General features: G+C 36.5%; 3 long non-coding RNA genes across 4 annotated transcripts in view; all 3 read right to left on the bottom strand.

Annotated features, from left to right (window-relative positions):
• The window catches only part of LOC106168921 (uncharacterized), a 58412-nt gene that overhangs the window by 16451 nt on the left and 20538 nt on the right, over positions 1-21423 (bottom strand). The window lies entirely within an intron of this gene.
• Positions 4667-8808, bottom strand: LOC147760462 (uncharacterized). 2 transcript variants are annotated; one of them, XR_015330956.1, is made up of 3 exons: positions 8676-8808; positions 8122-8260; positions 4667-4849 (listed from the first exon to the last, which is right to left on the bottom strand). It is a non-coding gene; the product is annotated as an uncharacterized LOC147760462 (long non-coding RNA). The 2 variants fall into 2 exon arrangements; XR_015330957.1 differs by lacking the exon at positions 4667-4849 and adding an exon at positions 7385-7554.
• Positions 17195-18854, bottom strand: LOC147760461 (uncharacterized). Its single transcript, XR_015330881.1, has 3 exons — positions 18699-18854; positions 17954-18086; positions 17195-17381 (listed from the first exon to the last, which is right to left on the bottom strand). It is a non-coding gene; the product is annotated as an uncharacterized LOC147760461 (long non-coding RNA).

Below are 21423 nucleotides of genomic sequence, written 5' to 3'. Positions count from 1 at the left end.
ACAGAATAACGTCGACATGAGATATTGTCCCAACAATATATATTGTTTCAAACATTTCCTTTATCATTATTACACAACTCAACGTAATAAAGCAATTACCATTTGTTAAAGCGTCTTCTAACAACAAGTATTACCTGCTTGTTCACACACACACACACACATACACACACACACACACACACATATATATATATATATATATATATATATATATATATATATATACACTGATGCTCATAAGTTAAGTAACACCCAGATTTTTTCAAAAATTTCTTCTATCATAATCATTATTTCATTTGTTAGGGGAATTATGCATATGTCTTTCATATTTTATAAATAACCTTTTCAAATTGAATATTTCTGTTAATAAAATACACCACATAGCTTACTGTAATAATCAAAATAACTTTATTAACCAAACGGTACCAAAATAGGCCAAACCATGTGTCTAAAAAGTATGCTCACACAGCATAAAGTACGTGCTGATTAAAACAGCTTATCATGAAAAAATAAAGTTCAATCATCTAAGAATTAGTTTTAATAAAATAAGAATGTAGATAATAAATGATTAATCGTCTATTATCCAATAAATATTGGGTGTGCCTTCCCTATTTTTGAACAACAGCTTCACAATATCTCCTGCAATTTGCCAACAAATTCTGTCAATCTTGCATTGTGAGCCTGTTCCATTCCTCAATTACTGCCTGCTGGAGCTTTCTTATGTTTCCGACTGGAGGTTTTCTCTCATTAACTGCTCTGTCAATCATATCTTTAGCATGTTCAATTACACTGAGAATTGGCGAATATTGCAGGGCCATCCAAATTTGGAATACCATGCTGTTGCAGCGCGATTTGCACGGACCGTGCTTTATGGATGGTCAAATTGTCCTGCACCAAAATGATATTTCTTCCCTGTATCGTTGACCAGTGTATCTCCATTGCATGACGTACAGTGGCAATTTTTCATCATATGAGAAAGCGCACCATACTATGACGGGTACTCCGCCATCCTGAATACGTGGGTGATCACAATCATCCTGAAACGCTTGGTTTGGACCTCTCCAGACTCCCAGCCAACCATCCGCATACATCAAAGTGAATCTGCTCTCGTCAGTCCACAGGACCCTTCACCCAGTCCTTAGATTATATCTTTCTCGGCATCTGGCTTATGCCAAACTTATCGGCTTGTGTCTTTTGGTCGACGGTGGCTTTTTAGGAGGTTTTTAGATGAAAGTCCAGCTTCTAAATGATGCCTGTTGACTGTCTGCCTACTGCCTCGAGCTCTTCCTAATCCAGGCCAGATGTTTCTCAGTTGTTTGGTCGACATGAACCGGTTCTGGTGGCGTAGTCGAACCTAACATCTTCTAACACTTGCGTAGGTTAATCTCGGTCTACCAGAAAGATGTTTGTCCAATACATGATGCGTTTGGCGCCATTTTGCTACCAGCTTGGACACTTGACTTGGTGCTACTCTCTATTGCCTTGCAATCTGTCTCTCTGGCACCCCAGCACGATGGCTTCCTATAATTTGCCATATGATTACCTCGTTGAGTCTTCTTCTAACCATTGGTTGGTACAATATAACAAATTGTGCCCATGAAACTAGCCAAATTGGAAGCTCCGCATGGCATGTCCAAACTGTGTTTTTCACAAGTGGCACCCCTATTGCATATTCTACCCTGCCCAACAGTAAAAGGAAACTCTAAGGGCGGCGGTTTATACAAAAATGCAAAACACGATTAGTCGTCATCGTTATCAGATCAGTCGAAATGAAAACACGATTAGTCGTCGTCGTTATCAGATCAGAAGGCAAAATACGACTAGTAGTCGTCAAAACGCAACTAGTCATCAAAACGCAACTAGTCATCAAAACGCAACTAGTCATTATCAAAACGCAACTAGTCATCATCAAAACACAACTAGTCATCAAAACGCAACTAGTCATCAAAACGCGATTTGACGCCAGATGGCGCCCATTGTACGAAAATCTAGGCCAAGTCACATGATCCACAGTGATAAAAATGGCGGACGTTATTGAAGCAGCATTATCATATTCCTCGCTCGAACTCGAGAATTATCTCTACGCGTACAATCTAATAATGATATTATATATATAATAATATCTCGAACTCGAGATAATTCTCGAGTTCGAGTGAGGAATATGATAATGCTGCTTCAATAACGTCCGCCATTTTGATCACTGTGGATCATGTGACTTGGCCTAGATTTTCGTACAATGGGCGCCATCTGGCGTCAAATCGCGTTTTGATGACTAGTTGCGTTTTGATGACGACTAGTTGCGTTTTGATGACGACTAGTTGCGTTTTGATGACTAGTTGCGTTTTGATGACTAGTTGCGTTTTGACGACTACTAGTCGTATTTTGCCTTCTGATCTGATAACGATGACGACTAATCGTGTTTTCATTTTGACTGATCTGATAACGATGACGACTAATCGTGTTTTGCATTGTTGTATAAACCGCCGCCCATAAAACTCAAATGTCACGGTCCACTAGTTCAAAGTAAGAACGAGATACATGTCTAGCTACTGTACAAATTTTGCCTCAATACAAAGCTTGGTTGCAAACAAATTTGAAAAATTAGAAAGTGTTGCTTAACTTATGAGCATCAGTGTATATATCACTTCTTTTTAAGTGTACATGCTTTCTTCTTGAATACACAAGGAACAAAAGACACTCGTTTTAAAACACTTGGAAGCGTCTCTAAGGAAGATCCTTTTAGATGCTGCTTCATGGGCACGCTATAGCTGTTACATGCACAAAGTTGCAAGCGGTTGTGAGGGTTGTGGGCAATATGACTTAGTGGTGACAATGATAGTCAAGTGGTTCCCAGATTATTTCTTTATTTGATCTAGTTCAGGTTTTCATTGATGACTACCATTTGTGTTTTGGCACCAATGTGGTATCCACTCCAAATACTGATGCTGTCAATGACTTTGGTCACTTTAGACGCGGCACACGCTTCGTCGTAAGCTTCTTCTAGGTGTTCGTAACCTCTGTTTTGGCTAGTTGAGTAGTACAGGTGAAATCTGACCTCGGTAAAGTAAGCTTCGTACGTGGTTTCAGTGTTCTACCCAGAAACGGTCATGGTCTCCAATTCATTAGAGAAACAGAGGACGGTGTTTTACTGTTTACAGTGGGTTCCTCGGAGGTCGCCTGGTATTTTAACTTGTTTAAACCAGTAACCTGTTAAAACCAGTTTAGCGTTCGCTAACGTCCTTGAAAAACGCGTTTTGGTGGCAATTTACCCCTCATGAACGGACTGGGTGCTATTTGTTTAGTTGCAGCAGCATATCCCGAAAGACAGTGGTTCCTGTATCCTTGTGGTAAGATTTTGATACATTGGCTATAGCCTCTGTGTAGGTACACCAGTCTGGACATTACTCTGTTAAACTTTGCAGACTGTTCCTTTTGGAGCAACGATCTGTCTGCCAATGTTTGCCTTTTCGCAAAATTCTGCTACAGATCAACAATTTTGTAAAGCACTGCTTAGCTCATTTTACTCACTGCAAATCCGATCTCTTGTAGCCGAAATTTCAAATTCTTCTATGCAGTAGTTGCCGACATACGGGTAATTTTTTGACAGAACCATGCACATATTATATGAGATCGGGTGTTTTCGAAAAAATAATGCATTTTTACCCAAGTTTATCTTTGAAATAATCCATATTAAATGTCAAGTCTGTATATATAAATATATATATATACAGGTATGTATATTATAACAAACAGCACATGTGCTGGTTTTCTGCTCAGATTGAACGCCTCGTTGAAAAGGGGCTACGTGTATATCTTTCGGTGTTCCTTAAATTAGAGCAAACTACATACATAAGTTTATGATTTAAAACTGTTCTGAAAGTCATGAATCCACGGAGCTTTCGGGCTTTTTAGCACAGATGTATTTCAAATATATTCGGAACGACTTCTTATGTCCTTATATGGCAAAATTGAAGACCGGCATCAAAATTTAATGGATAAAGTAAAGGGGGTGAGGTATTAAGGCGGTTCAAAGGGATGTGGGCAGTATGGCCTAGAGGTGGCGACACGCTCTTGTAGGCTTCGCGGAAAACGTGTCTCACAAGAGCAGTGCGGTGGTGGAATTGGAGCAAAAACGTCACTTGGGAAGTACATGAAAACATGCACCAACAGTAAGTTACATGTACCTGTATGTGTACCAAGGAAATCAAAAGGCATTATCTTTGTATTGCTTTTGGCTGATATGATTTTAAATTAGAGAAAATTTAAATGAGAGAATGTGAAAAAAGCCAGAAGAAAACATCTGCAAACCTTTGGTCAGTGTTCGACAGCACGAACATATAATTTGCACTAGTATATTTTTTTCGTTTCTTGTAATGCCATTTTCAAACAGTTATCACCTAGCATTATTTCTTGGTATATAATGTGATAACCGAAATTATTTATTTATGTATTTATTTATATGACTAACCTGTGCGCAAAATTAGCCCATCATTACTATAACTTAAGTTAGTGCTTTTGATTTCAATAAAGCGAACATGATAAGTTTACTTTTTGATTCATGTTAATGAAATAAATGATAGACCTCTAAATTCAAGTGCATTGACTATTGAAGTAATAAACGTACTAAGCATTCAAACGATTTATAACAACGACAAAGAATATATTCTGAGCTTTGACGATGCAGTAAATACAGTCTATATACTACAACCTTTATTGTGACCACTTATTGTTGAACATAAAATTCACAAAAATGTCCAAATACAGCAGCTTTACATTTATCTGAGTGACTAGTTTCCTGTTTTCTTCCGTATGTTCAACTGGTCATGCTTCCTCTAGACGGGAGGCTATTCTGAAAACAAAAATATTGTAAATATGAACTGTAAAATATTAAACCGTTGCATTAAGCTGACCATATACAATTCAATATGCATTTGTTCTATTAAGTTAATTGAATGAACATAATATGGTTGCATTAGATAATATAATCTCTCTCCTTCACACACACACACACACACACGCACACCATGGCTTTCTCTGTCCCTCGACACTCTCATTTTTCTCTCCTTCTCTCTCTCTCTCTCTCGAAAAAAAAAATCTAAAAAGCACAAGAAGAGCGCAAGACTTCATTGTTCCCAGCAAGAGACTGGATCAGTTCTTTACGATGAGATTTGTAACCCAAGCCGCTATTTATTTAGTCTTCAACAAAGAAACACAGAATAACATTGTCATGAAAGATGGTCCCAGCAAGGTATTTTCTGTTTCAAGTTTTCCTTAATCATTTATACACGGTGTTACGCAAGAAAATCGTTATAATTTGTCAAAGCGACGTCTAGAAGCAGAAGAGCTCTCTCGTTTCTTTTTTTCCTTTTCTCCTCCCTTAAGTTTTCAACCTAAACAGTTTTGCAACCATTACCCTTTTTTCGTGTAAAGAACAGTTTTATTACATACAAGTGATAATCACAATTTCATTCAATTTCCATTGCTAGGACCACATCTCAAGTCGACGTTATTCTGTATGTTTCCTTGTTGAAGACTGATAATTTTTGTTTGATAACAGTTTTCAATAAGATAAGAAATAAAATATAGTGAAAATTAAAATTCAAAAATTGTAAGTTATGAGTAAAACAAAAGTTGTTGGGCACACAATTATTCCCTACGCATTACCTTTGAAGGCCTATATCATCATACTGCTATTATTATATTGTTATTTATATACATTTTAACTACCAGCACATGTCCTGGCCTCTGCTCAGACTGATTGCTGCTATCAAAAAACACCTCGTTGAAAATTGGCTACGTGTATTTCTTTCGGTATTCCTTGAATCAAAGCAAGCTACATACATTAGCTTCTAACTTAAGTACTGTTGTTGTAGTCACGAAAATATGAAATTTTCGGTCTTTTTAAAGCAGATGTGTTTCAAATACTTCTGGTACGACTTCTTAAGTCCATATATGGCAAAATTGAAGACAGGCACCAACAACTTAACGGCCACAGTGCCGGAACGAGGTAGAAAGGCGGTTATAAGGGAAGTGGGCAGTACGGCCTAGAGGTGGTACATGTACCACGGTCTTGTAGACTTCGCGGAAAACGTGTCACAGAAGAGCAGTGCGGTGGTAGAATTGGAGCAAAAACGTTACTTGAAAATGCACCAACTGTAAATTACATATACATGTACCGAGGAAAACAGAAGGAAAGGAAAACAGAATACTAGTCCACAAAATCTTTGTCAGTGTTCTAAAGCACGTACATATATACTAGTATATTTCTTCAAGTCTCATTTGCATTAAAATATCTCATAGTATTATTTCTTGGCATAAAATGTTATTTTTATTTATTTATTTATTTATCTTTTAATTTCATATTTTATCTTTCATGATGGAGAAGATGCCAAGTTTAAGAAGATATATCCGTGATTAAAATAAGCTGTTACATACAATGTAACATTGGAGGCACCTGGTTTTTATGACAATGATAACTCAGTCTGTAGCTATGTTAGTCACTTTATCAAATAAAATGCAGAAACTAGAACAAAGATAAAAAAAATAAATGTGCGTCTATACAAAGAATCAGAATACTATGTATGCTCTGTGCTTCGTTTATTTTAATACTATCATTCTATTTTTGTCAGAATTCCAGCTGATATCTAATAGCACTTATAAAAACTGGAAATCATATTTTGTTTTAATTTTTGCCGCAGCTGCAGGAGTGGTTTCGGCGGAAAATAGTGCATTACGCAGCTGACCAATGAATCCCGTAAAAAGTGTGATATCGGTGGCGCGAGCGTGATGACCTTAATTGATTGACGAATATGGCGAATGCCCTGTTGGCTACAGCCAAAAATTTTCATTAACTGATTGGTTATTGCAACAAAGTAGATTTTTTCTTATTAAATTGAGCTGAATTTCGACAAAAATATGAAATAATTTTGACAATCTTTCACTTTTTCTGTTCAGACTTAAATCTCGAGGCACTTGGGTAATAATGTTAAATTTGTATTTGGACATCACATTCACGAAGTAGATAAAATGCAAGAAATGATAATGTAGTCAGTATTTTTATACGAGGAATTTGACAAATAATGCAAAAGAATCTTAATAGTTCTGGAAACATTTTGGTACTCGAAATGCTTTGGCTAGTTTTCTGTGTATCAATATTTTTTCCTGTACAGCAATATATTTAAGTTACACAAATAACTATAACACAGGATAAAGCATTCTGTTCTAATAAAGAGATCTTAATAAGTTTACTTTTCATTCATGCTTATGACATAAATGATAGAGCCTCTGATTTTCAGTGGTGGATTGCCCATTGGTTTAATATACGTATTAAGCATTCAAATGATTTTCAACAACGACAAAAAGAGTAAAATTAGAGTTTTGATAATGCAGTAAATACAGCGTGTTTACTACATTCTTTATTATGACCATATGTTGTTAAACTCAAAATCCACAAAAATGTCCAAATACAGCAACTTTACATTTAGCTGAGTAACTAGTTTCCAATTTTCTTCATTATGTTCAACTGGTAATGCTTACCCTCGAGGGAAGGGTCTTCTGCAAACAAAACATATTGTTATTATTAACTTTTAAATAATGAACCATTGTATTTAACTGAATATTTACAATACGATATTTATTATTTTTTCTATTTACTTATTTGAACGCACATTATATAGATTGCATTATATTATATGAAAAAGTGAATGGAAATAAACGCCACATATGGCAATCAGAGTAAATGGCATACACACGTACTGCCTGGTTCTTGAATGCTCCTGTCACCTCACCTTCCCTCCCCCATGTCTCTCTCTCTCTCTCTCTCTCTCTCTCTCTCTCTCTCTAATAGAATTTACAAGACCGTCTATCTTGTTATTTCTTTTCGGGCTCTAAATTAATAGCTTTTGGCAAACTATATTTATTATGAAAAAGTTTTATGGTGGTGTTTTTACAAGTCATGATTCACTCTCATGGTTTCTCACAATAATATCACCAAATTGACTTGCAGAATTTACTTATCGGTTTAGCAGTCTAAGCTTTGGACAATAATCAACATTTATATGTGAAACATGTAGCTGGTATAAAAATCACTGTTATGAACAATCTCATCACAACACATTTTACCTTGTGTGATCAATTACAGCTTGCGGACAGTAGCAGTTGGGTGGCCTTCCAAAGCACTTGCAAATTCCAAAGCTGGTAGAACACACGTTACCACAGCAGATGAACGTAGGTTCACTACATTGCCCGGATGTATCTAAACCTAAATATAAATGGCAAAGATAGGCATATTTTCAAAAGACCTGAGGAATATATTTTACGTAAATTTTCCAGATGGTAGTGATATAAATTAACTTGCTTTGGATGCTTTGAAACAAATTATCAGAGCAGATGTAAATGCTACATGGTTAGGTTGCTTGGATATTTCTGTATAAAATATAATTAAATGGCAACTATGAGCACGTTACTCAACAACCATTTGTGTTTATTTTGAGTGAAATTTCTAAATTCTAAATGTTAGTAAAGTAAAGTAATACAGTGGAACAAAAAAAGCATGTTCTTATCAATTTCACTATGGAATGGTATCAGTAATTCGCTGACTGACTAGTTTTCGGTCTCAGTTCTGACATATCTCTTTTCTTTGCTTCAAGTCATTATGAATACTTTGTGCCTCTCACCTTCTATGACAACAATGGTAAAGAGCACCAAGAGCACAAGAAGAGCGCAAGACTTCATTGTTCCATAGAAGTTGTCGTAGCAGGAGACTGGATCAGTTCTCTACGATGAGATTTGCAACCCAAGCCGCTATTTATACGTTTCTGTGTGAGCAAATCTCTATCTGTCTTCACCAAAATACACAGAATAACATTGTCATGACATATGGTCCCAGCAAGGTATTTTCTTTTCAAACTTCCCTTAATCATTTATACACGGTGTTACGTTAGAAAAGCATTATCATTTGTCAAAGCCACGTCTAAAAGCAGAAGCGCTCTCTCATTTTTTTTTCTTTTTCTCCTCCCTTTAGTTCACAACCTAAACAGTTTTGCAACCATTACCCTTTTTGTCGTGGTTTTTTTTTTTTTTTTTATTTTCAAAATTGTCCCGTGTGTATTACAGAATAAAGGGAGCTTGTATACTTGTATATAAAAAGAAGTGCATTTATAAATGTGCTAGTAGATTCCATCAAACAGGAAGGACTTTGAACAAGCAGGTAATACTCATTGGAAGATGCTTTAACAAATGGTAATTGTTTTATTGCGTTGCGTTACGTAATAATGATTAAGGAAATGTTTGAAACAGATAATACCTTGCTAGGACCATATCTCAAGTCGACGTTATTCTGTATGTTTCCGTGTTGAATACTGATAATTTTTGCTTGGTAACATTTTTCAATAAGATAAGAAATAAAATATAGTGAAAATTAAAATTCCAAATTTGTAAGTTATGAGTAAAACAAAAGTTGTTGGGCCTATGTTTGTCAACTGATTGTAGTAGTTATATATGTATTACCTATGCTAGACTAAGAAATCGAGTTATTACCAGTATTACATATACAACAACGGCGGATCTCATGCTTTTTTCCATGCAGATTCAGAAGCTGCCCCATCGGAAAAAGCTGATGTGCACACAATTATTTCCTACGCATTACCTTTGAAGGCCTATATCATCATACTGCTATTATTATATTGTTATTTATATACATTTTAACTACCAGCACATGTCCTGGCTTTCTGCTCAGACTGATTGCTGCTTTTAAAAAACACCTCGTTGCAAATTGGCTACGTGTATTTCTTTCGGTATTCCTTGAATTAAAGCAAGCTACATACATTAGCTTCTAACTTAAGTACTGTTGTTGTAGTCACGAAAATATGAAATTTTCGGGCTTTTTAAAGCAGATGTCTTCAAATTCTTCTGGTACGACTTTTTAAGTCCATATATGCCAAAATTGAAAACAGGCACCAAAAACTTAACGGCCACAGTGGCGGGACGAGGTAAAAAGGCGAATATGAGGGATGTGGGCAGTACAGCCTACAGGTGGCGACACAGTCTTGTAGGCTTCATGGAAAAGGTGTCACAGAAGAGCAGTGCAGGGGTAGAATTGGAGCGAAAACGTCACTTGAAAAGTGCATGCAAACATGCACCAACTGTAAAGAACATATACATGTACCGAGGAAAACAGAAGGAAAGGAAAACAGAAGACTAGTCCACAAAGCATGTATACTAGTATATTTCTTCAAGTCTCATTTACATTAAAATATCTCATAGTATTATTTCTTGACATAAAATGTTGTTTTTATTTATTTATTTATCTATCTTTTTATTTCATATTTTATCTTCCATGTTGGAGAAGATGCAAAGTAAGCTGTTACATACAATGTAACATTGGAGGCACCTGGTTTTATGACAATGATAACTCAGTCTGTAGCTATGTTAGTCACTTTATCAAATAAAATGCAGAAACTAGAACAAAGATAAAAAATAAATGTGCGTCTATACAAAGAATCAGAATACTATGTATGCTCTGTGCTTTGTTAATTTTAATACTATCATTCTATTTTTGTCAGAATTCCAGGTGATATCTTATAGCACTTATATAAGTAGGTGAAAAGAAGCTGGTTGATTTACGCAGACTTTTTTTCTGGATTTGTTGCAACTTCTGAACAGTGGAGACATTTGAAATTTGATCAACATCTTTCTAAGGTGACTGGGGTCTATTAGAAGTGCATGCCACGTCTTTGCGAGGTATTGTGGACGAAATATTTGAAACTTTGTCTGTTCTTTGTTGACCCTAGCTGGAAGTGATTTCTATTCACCAGCTACCTGTGTACATCTACTCACCTGCATTGTAATAACGTTACCTGCATAGTAACTGTTCACTCAATTATCAGCACAATGAGATGCGAAGGTCTATCTGAGGGTGAATGCCCAGGAAGGAGAAGCGGCGATTGCGTAAAACTTTGCCAAGGAGACTTGATGCTGTGCAAACAATGCGAACAGACACGCTTCCCCATAATCGCAAAAGCCCCACAAGCTGAAGTATCACCTATTGATTTGACACAAACCTCAGAATATCCGGAGGAAGATCTAGATACTTTGAGTTTCGACGAAAACTCTGATTTTAGTCAAGACATCACAGATAAAAAACAGGTAGCAAGAAGAAAGAACCCACCGCCAAACGCAGAGGACGTCCCCGTAAAATTATACAAACGCATACGAAAACGATAAACAATCGGGCAGAAAGCAATCAGATTGATGCCTTAATAAATAATATCAGTTCCTTAACCAGCGAAATAAAAAACATGAAGGACGATTTTGATAAAAGGATTGATTCTCTCGCTAATACATTGGAGGCCCGCATTGTTGACCACGTCACACGAAGCGTCAAGCAAGTAATAGAAACAGAAGTAAATCAATTTAGGACCGATTTTGATCTGGAAATTGAATCCATGAAGCGAGACATACATTCTCTTGAAAAATCCTATGCGGAAGCTGTAAAAGAGAACAAAAGCGGTCGGGACCGATCAAAAAACATTGTCATCCGTATTCACCTACTGGAGAAAACGAAAACGTGACAAATAAAGTAAATGATTTAATAAGAGATGGTTTGAAATTGAGAGATGTGACCATATTATCTGCAATGCGAAAAGCCCCTTTCAATGAAAATAAACCGGGGGTTGTGATAGCAACATGCCCTTCAGTTGAAGCTAAAAAGAAAATTCTGACAAATAAAAGATACTTAAAAGATTCAAGGAACATTAGAAACGTCTTTCTTGACCACGATCTGCCCAAGGAAGAAAGGATTCTGACCTCAAATCTAAAGGCAATAGTGGATGCAGTTGGCAGAGATAAATTGAGATTATCGGGAAATCGGATACAGAAAATAACCGCAAATCCAGACCAACGCCCTAATCCAGCCCCCTACAATAACCGCAGCCAAAATGGACATCGTCAAAAACCCGCGAATCCGAATGAAAGCAGCAGACGTAATCACGGAGGAAATAACCCCCGTAATGGGAATAATAGTAGTCGCCACTAGGATTCTCTCCGGCTAGGTTTCTGGAACGTCAACGGGTGGTCTCCGCATATGAACGAAAATGTTGATTTTAGACAAACCGTATTGAAGAAAATGAAATTTGATATCTTATGTTCCTGTGAAACCTTTCTGAGGAAGGAAGAAATAATTAATATTGACAATTTTATCTGTCTTAGTAAAAACCGTTCATCATCCCACATTAGAGCCAGGCGGGGCGCTGAAAGTAGCATGCTTGATAAAGCGTTCATTATTATCCATATTTAGCGTTAGTATTCTTGATGATAGTGTAGATGATATACTCTGGGTTAAGTTTCAAGCAAAACAGTCTGATCTTGTTATGTGCTCGTGCATATGTTACCTACCCCCAGTTGGGAGCTCTAGACTTTCAGACTCCCACTTATTCTTTACAACGCTCACTCGCCAGCTCTATGAATACCAAAAAGTGGGTTTTATAACCATCTGAGGTGATTTTAATGCACGAACAGGCAATCTTAGTGATTTTATAGAAGGGGTGGATGAAATCCCTCACCGAGAAAATGTTGACTGCACCGAAAACGGCTTTGGTGACCAATTAATTGATATTTGTGTGGACTGTAATATATGCATGTTAAATGGCCGAATTGGAAAAAGCAACACATTTACTTGTATCTCCACGAAAGGGAGGTCAGTCGTGGACTATGTGTTAGCACCTCATGAACAATTATCCCTATACGAGGACTTTCAGATACATACAATGTCAGACTTAATATCAGAACTCCAGCTTTCAACGCCTCTATCAGTACCTGATCATTCTTTGTTAAACTGGACGATTGACCTGAGAAAATCTGGTGTAAAACTACCAGTATTAGATGAACCAAATGAAGAAAATCCCTGTGTTATTAACATTAATAATTTCCCCGACAATTTCTTATGCACAAGAAAAGGAGCGTGCGAACAACTTCACGAATGTATGAATCGCATCGAGTATCAACTAGAAAATCGAAACGATGTCAATGCGGCGTACGCAGAATTTGAACACTATTTACACGATGAATTGAAGAAAAGTGGTTTGTTACGACAAAGCCATAGAAATGCAAAACGTCACAAATCGAAATCAAAACCCTATTGGAATGATGAATTACAAAATCAGTGGAATAAAACCTGCGATGCGGAACGAGCTTGGTTAAAATGTCCGACGCCTCAACGTAAAAATACTTTGAAATCTGTATGTTGTATCGAGCGCAAGAGTTTCGACAGGCTCCATAGAAAATACAAGCGTAATTACCAACGGAATAAGCAGATGGAGATGCATGATACATTAATTTCTAACTCTCAGGGATTTTGGAGAGACATAGGGAAAATCGGCATTGCAAATAACAGAAAATGTAAAATCCCAACTGAGGTGATAGACCGCGACGGCTCTCTCCTAACAGGAATGGATAATGAACGAATGGAGATCCCAGTATGAGTGTTTATACAATGTAAATAATAATACCACGGATTTTGATGAAAATCATTACAGTACAATTCTCAGCATGCTTAAAAACGATGACTTCCATCCCATGTACGATGCAAATATCCTGAACCAACCAATACGACGAGATGAAGTTGCGGAGGCAGTAAAGAATACTTAAATGCGTAAGGCTGCCGGCATTGATGCAATCCCGGCAGAAGCATTAGAGAATGAAGTTTGCGTCGAGATTTTGCATAAGATAATCAGTGCATGCTTCGAAAAAGGCGTAGTCCCAGATATTTGGAAAACCGGATTGCTGAATCCAATAGTAGAACCAAATGGGACGGACCCACATAAACCTCTAACTTACCGAGGTATAACACTAATTTCAGTACCGTGCAAGATTTACGGCGATATATTTAATAAACGCTTAACTACGTGGTTTGAGAGTACGCCCTACTTGGCGGATGAACAAAACGGCTTCAGAAAGGACAGGAGCTGCGAGGATCATGTCCACACCTTACATAGCATCTTAGATAACAGAATAAAATCTAACAAGCAAACTTTTGCCTGCTTTATTGACCTGCAAAGGGCGTTTGACAGTTTAAATAGGGATTGCTTGTGGTTTAAACTGAAACAACTGGGGATAAATGGTTGCTTTTTCCAAGCAATCATATCCATGTATGACGATGTCACCGCCCGTATACGACTAAATGGGTCATTAACCGAACCTTTTAAAATTACACGTGGTGTCATGCAAGGATGTTTGCTGTCGCCAGCATTATTTGGGATTTATATAAATGACCTAGCAGACTCTTTGCGTGAGGCAAATCTTGGTATTGACATCGATGGAACAACAATTAACCTTCTTATGTATGCTGATGATATTGTTGTCGTAGCTGAAAATGAAGACAATCTTCAGAAAATGCTGGACCTTGTTTCTGCTTGTTGCTACAAATGGAAACTTCAGCTTAATTCATCAAAAACGAATGTGATTCATTTTCGTGCAAAATCATTTGAAAAATCTAACTTTGAGTGGAGTGGAAAGCAAAGACTTGAAATGGTCGATAAATATGAATATCTTGGCATTTGGTTAACAGAACACCTGGACTTAACGTATGCTGTAAGGGAACTGGCCAAAGCAGCCAGTAGATCACTTGGCGTCTTGACAGCAAAATATTTTGAAAGCTGTGGCATGACTTATGCCGTTTTCACACAACTATATAAGTCTTCAGTAGAACCAGTTTTAATGTACTGTGCGTCATTATGGGGACAAAAAGAATACCGATTTGTCAACAATGTTCAAACTCGCGCAATGCGTATCTTCCTTGGCGTAACCAAAACGACGTCTAATGTGGCAAAGCAGGGTGACATGGGGTGGATGCCTAGCCTAGCTATTCAACACATAGAAGTGTTCAGATACTATTGTAGACTTAAAAATATAAACATCGGCCGCTTTTTAAGTAAAGTTTTTAATTGGTCAGTAAAGTAGAAACGCTCTTGGGGTGTGAAAACCATTAAACTTCTCACACAGTATAAACTGAACAGCATGTTAAGCAATGAGTCTTATGTATTTAAAAACACTAAAAAAGAAATTAGAAGGTCTCTTTTTCAATTTTACGAACAGAAATGGTTTTGTAAATTGTGGAATGACAAAGGAAACCCCAATGGAAATAAACTGAGGCATTATAGATCCTTCAAAAAAGATTTGAAAACGGAGACATATCTTCACTGTGCAATGCCGAGACCTTACCGTAGCGTTTTAGCTAAGTTGCGCTGTGGCAGTCTACCTTTACATGTAGAATCTGGCCGTTTTATACGAACCCCTTTTAAATGAAAGACTATGTTTTTATTGCGATAGAAAAAATACAGAAGATGAGATTCACTTTCTGTTAATATGTCCTTTTTATTCATATTTACGACAAGAACTTTTAGATCAATGTCACTATCTTAATCCATGTTTTAGCAATTATAGTGATACAGAAAAATTTGTTTTTATTATGAATTGCGAATACCAGTTTTTATTAGCTAAGACAGTTTTTAAAATGTTTAAAAGACGGAAATCTTTTAACTGTGTCTCATAAGCCAAATATGGCTGGGTATTCTTTTAATTAGTAGTTTACTTTATATTGTTTTTGTATTTTATGTTTTAAGAATATGCGACACTTTAATAAATAAACTATATATATAAATTTATATTTTGTTTTAAATTTTGCCGCAGCTGCAGGAGTGGTTTCGGTGGAAAATAGTGCATTACGCAGCTGACCAATGAATCCCGTAAAAAGTGTGTCATCGGTGGCGCGAGCGTGATGACCTTAATTGATTGACGAATATGGCGAATGCCCTGTTGGCTACAGCCAAAAATTTTCATTAACTGATTGGTTATTGCAACAAAGCAGATTTTTTCTTATTAAACTGAGCTGAATTTTGACAAAAAATATGAAATGATTTTGACATACTTTCGCTTTTTCTGTTTAGACTTTAATCACGAGGCACTTGGGTAATAATGTTAAATTTGTATTTGGACATCACATTCAAGAAATAGTTAAAATGCAACAAATGTTACTGTAGTCAGTATTTTTATACGAGAAATTTGACAAATAATGCAAAAGAATTTCAATAAATATATATATATATATATATATATATATATATATATATATATATATATATATAGTCCTGGAAACATTTTGGTACTCGAAATGCTTTGGCTAGTTTTCTGTGTATCAAGACTTTTCCTGTGCAGCAATATTTTTAAGTAACACAAATAACCATAACAGAGGTTAAAGCATTCCGTTCTAATAAAGAGATCTTGATAAGTTTACTTTTTCATTCATGCTTATGAAATCAATACCCTGAGTTTCAGAGCAACGTAAAAGCTAACTAGCTTAAATAGACCTTGTGATGGAGTCGCTTTTACTAGCTCTGACGAACAGCGACAATCTGAGGGCGTTCTTCTTCAAAATTTGCCTGGGGCGCTTCCATATTTGGAAGTCACACGTCACAGCTGTGTCCGCCTGGATCCATATTTGGAAGTCATAAGTCTCGTACGTCACAGGTTTGGCCGCCTGGAGCTGCCTTTCCCGCCTCGCGATGATGTTATCTCGTGCAGACGAGGCAAGAAGCAAAGTGCCTGACGAAGTTTGAATTGAAAATATCTTGCAGTCGAAGGTCAGTGCCACAATAGAAGCAAAATTCTGCCTTAAAAACTGATTTTGGTGTAGCCATTGCGCAGCCCTTATAGTGGTATCGGGCATACAGTGTAGCTGTCAAATTTGGCACACGGCAAGCACGTGTATTGCGCACGTGTACATCTCAGGACTAAATGTTCTTTGATAAGCAAAAAATACAAAAACATTGGATATATCTTTTCTGTTCGAAGAATATTATTTATCTTTTCACTTTACATCTTAAATACAGCAAATAAAATTAAATAAAGCAGAATTAAATCTGTTTTACGTTTCATTTTGGTCTGATGACATTCAACTGCAGATTCACTGCGGAGCAGTTCTATTTGATTGACGGAAGTGAAACATGGCCGCTGTTCACTAGAGCCGGTATTGTACATATGGGTTAAATATGAAATCAAGATCGAACTGGCAATACCGGAATCTAGAACCTAGGGTAGAAATAAACGATAGAGCCTCTAATTTTCAGTGGTGCATTGCCCATCGATTTAATATACGTATCAAGCATTTAAACTATTTTCAACAACGACAAAAGCAGTAAAATTAGAGTTTTGATAATGCAGTAAATACAACGTATTTACTACAATCTTTATTTTGGCCACTTATTGTTGAACTCAAAATTCACAAAAAAATGTCCAAATACAGCAGCTTTACATTTAGCTGAGTGACTAGTTTCCTGTTTTCTTCTTTATGTCCAACTGGCCATGCTTACCCTCGAAAGAAGGGTCTTCTGCAAACAAAAAATATGTGTAAACTGTTCTTAACTGTTATTATAAACTTTTAAATAATGAACCATTGTATTTAACTGAACATTTACAATACGATATTTATTTTTTTTCTATTTACTTATTTGAACGCACATTGTATAGCTTGCATTAGATTATATGACAAAAGTGAATGGAAATAAACACCACATATGACAATCAAAGTAAATGACATACACACGTACAACCTTATTTTTTAATCCTCTTTTCACCTTCCCCTCCCTCCTCCACCCCTCTCTCTCTCTCTCATTCATTCATAGAATTTCCATCTCGTTATTTTTTCGGTCTTTCGGTTTTTTGGGCAAACTGTATTTGTTATTAAATAGTTTTCTGTGGTGGTGTTTTTACAAGCCATTAAGTCACTCTCATGGTTTCTCACAACAATATCATAAAAATTGACTTGCAGAATTTACTAATTAGCTAGAAGTCTAAGGTTCGGACAATAATCAATATTTTTTTTTGTGTGTAACAAGCAGCTGGTCTAAATATGTATTTATGAAAATACTTCGATAAACAATCTGATTGCAAAACCTTTTACCTTGTTGTGTGATCAGCTGCAGCACAGTAGCAGTTGGGTGGACTTCCGCGGCATTCGCAACTCCCATGGTCGCTGCTACACGTGTGACCACAGCAGGTGCACGAAGCATACGCCAGAGGTTGCCCGGATGTGTCTACATCAAAATGGAAAAATGGAAAATATTAGCCCTTTACTAAAATTCCGTGGTCAATTATTTTGTGCGAGGTTTCTAAATTCAATTGTTAATGAAAGAAAATAACAAATTGGAACTTAAAGGATGTGTTATTTGCAATACTTAAAAATGGTGTCAGTAATGTGTGTCACCATCTATGCCCTTTCTGAACTCCAGGTGCATTTCTTGGTCTACATTAAATTCAATTTCTTCCTGGTATATTTTCTTAGTGACAAATACTTTTTGGATTGTTTTAGCTTATTCTTGAGAATGATCTTCAAAGAACAGACACCCCTGATAGAAGAGACTAAAATGGTTTTAAATACATATTAAGATATTTCCTAACTTGACAGTGCCAATATAATTTATGGAAATACTAATTAAGGCACAATCATTAGTTTCACTGTGTGTTTCAAAAGGTAGCAAACTAACAATCTCAGTAAGCATTCATGTCATAGAAGGTATCATTTCTTATTAAATCTTGCCTGAGCTGAGATACTGTCTGCCAAGAGTACGGCCTCACTTCTGACATACCTCTTTTCCTTTCGGCAGTACTTACGCTTCAAGTCATTATAAATACTTTGTATCACTCACCTTCTATGACAACAGCGGCAAAGAGCACCAAAAGCACAAGAGGAGCGCACAACTTCATTGTTCCAATGGAAGTTGTCCTAGCAGGAGACTGAAATCTCAGGAATTTGTTCTCTTCTAAGAGACTTGCTATCTTACGCATCCCAAGCCGCTATTTATACAGTTCTGTGCAAGGAAATATCTATTGATCCTCAGCAAGGAAACCGAAACAGATCGCCATGAAATATGGTCCCAGCAAGATATTTTCTGTTTCAAACTTTTCCTGAATCATTAATACGCAGTGTTATACAATAAAATCATTATCATTTCTCAAAATGTCTTATTTGGTGAAAGCAATCTTACTCTCTAGCATCTAATTGCCACGTACAAAATAAGCGATTCAAAAATTTGCAAACACATCTGTTAATTTGGTTAAAAGGTAGCTACTGCACGCTAAAGGTTTACCTTGAAGCTTTCATAATATCTTCAACTGACCCTGACCTTTATTGCGAATATTGAGGAAAATTGCACATGACGCTGTATTTTACACACTAGAAACATTGCTTTAAAAGACATGCCTTTGGGCTAATTCTAATTTTCTGGCTGGTAATATGTGTCTAAACCTTTCAAAATATGAATAATCCACCGGGGTTTGATTTTCAACTCCAGACGTCACCAACTGTATACAGACTCAGTCATATATCTATTGGTTTTTTTACCTCTCCTAATAATCGGATCAATACAAATTGTTCATTTTTCTTCCAAATAATCGTCAGCACGGAAACATATACTATAAATTACAATGAAATATGGTCGCTTCAACACATTTTCTGTTTCAAACGTTTCCTTAATCATTTATACACAGCATTACGCAATAAAACAATTATCATTTGTCAAAACTACTTTAAAAGCAAAAGTGTACTCACAATATTTCTTTTCCTGCTTTTTGCAGTTCTAAACTTAAATACTTTTGTAAACAATACTCACGGTCGGCTGTCACCTTGATTGGATAGTAAACGATTGTTGTAAAATCGCTAAATGATATTAAAACCGGGTGCATAAACTTGAAAACCACATAGGACAACCTTGGACTGCCACATTAATCTAATACAATGCAAAAATAAACTATAACAAGTGGTTAAAGCCTTCAAACCGAATGTCGTAAAGTCCCCATATACCTCCATAGAGACAATAAAATAGAGTAAGCTTGTGAAACAAGATTCCACAATTTTAAACATAATAATCGAAATAAAATACTGCCGGGCATCGATGCGTTCTAAAACTTGGCACGCTTACCGCTAATACTGCAGGCTGCATCATCCCGTCGCTCGTTTGTAAATTCCGTGCATGGCATACGCACAATCAAACCGTAAATCCAAAGTCCCCCTTTGACGCTTGAGTCGGTCCACTCCACAATCATATTCAGGAAATGACGTAACCGCAGAGGTCGCATTGTCCAATGGCATGGCTTCTTTTTCGTAAAGGGGGGTTAGAGAGGACCGACTCAAGCGTCTTGGTTAATATCCAATATATCCAATATTATTGGTTCTGTCTTGGTTAATATCCAATATTATTACACACAAATTATAGGCACAATTTGCATTGCTTCTTAAACTTGAAGGCATAACAACTTTTCGTTTGAGATTCAATATTCCACAATTAATACATTGTTAACAACATACGAAAATATTATAAATTGAGTTTCACCACCAAAACGGCAGTTATCGTAGTCATTATGAAATCTGTGCTTGTCAATGGGGCTTTCGATGCTCTCCTTACCGCCGTCACGCAATGCGTTGCCAATGACGTTTTGATGTCCTATGGATTGTAGCGTTCATTCGAGACCAAAACAATTAACAATGGCGGCGCACTTCTGAAAGCGCGTGATTTAGTTTTGAGTTATTTATACATTATGTCACGTAATAAAAAGTCTAGCGATGCGCATTTTATGCATATGTTTCCGATAAGTATACGTTGCGTATAACGAGACGCAAATGTCTTGAGGAACGTCTATATTATCAGACTTGCTTAGTCTCCAAGTCCAGACAATTTAAAAATGAATAAATCACGTTCGGATATTAGCTTATATTACATGTACAGATAATAAAACGATGTAAGCACATGTTTTTCGTGTACGGGTGACCTCACTCTTATCGAGGAAATAGATATCACATAAAATAATTCCATTATCCAAGTTTGCTGGATAAAATGTTGTTTTGTAAATGTTGATAGCGTGAGTTAGTTGAAGTGTTTCAGATAATATGACTAGTAGAGGGTTGAGGAATATGTTATATATTTAGACTAATGTTATTTATTTATTTTGACTATGTAATTGGTTTATTCAGGGGAAAGAAGCTGAAGATCTTTCACCAGTTGGTCGGAAAGCTAGTGGGAGCAACAAAGCTCAGGGCAGGTAGGCTTGCTGATGCATCATATTTTTAATGGCATGCAAAATGGAAGCATTTATGATGAAGAAATATAAATAAGTCCCTTATGCCAAGGACTGTTGTGCTGCATAATTTGAATGAACTATATATTAGAGTTTGAAATATTTGTACATGATGGGATCCTTTTCTTTTCAGCAAACCTGAAATGAGCACAGTGAGACCAAAAAGGAACAAGAAACAAATTGCAGACCAATAAAGATCACAGTATTCAGCCAACACGGTGTGTATGCAGTTGTTTCCACCAGTTGTTTTTATCAACATAATGTTTTTCTTTACAATGTCTCCCTAAAGTACTAGTATAA

This window comes from Lingula anatina, chromosome 8 (genome assembly GCF_051362555.1).
Source record: "Lingula anatina isolate TDL-2025a chromosome 8, LinAna3.0, whole genome shotgun sequence".
NCBI classification, from domain to species: Eukaryota; Metazoa; Brachiopoda; class Lingulata; order Lingulida; family Lingulidae; genus Lingula; species Lingula anatina.
This window is presented reverse-complemented; position numbering and strand designations above follow the sequence as displayed.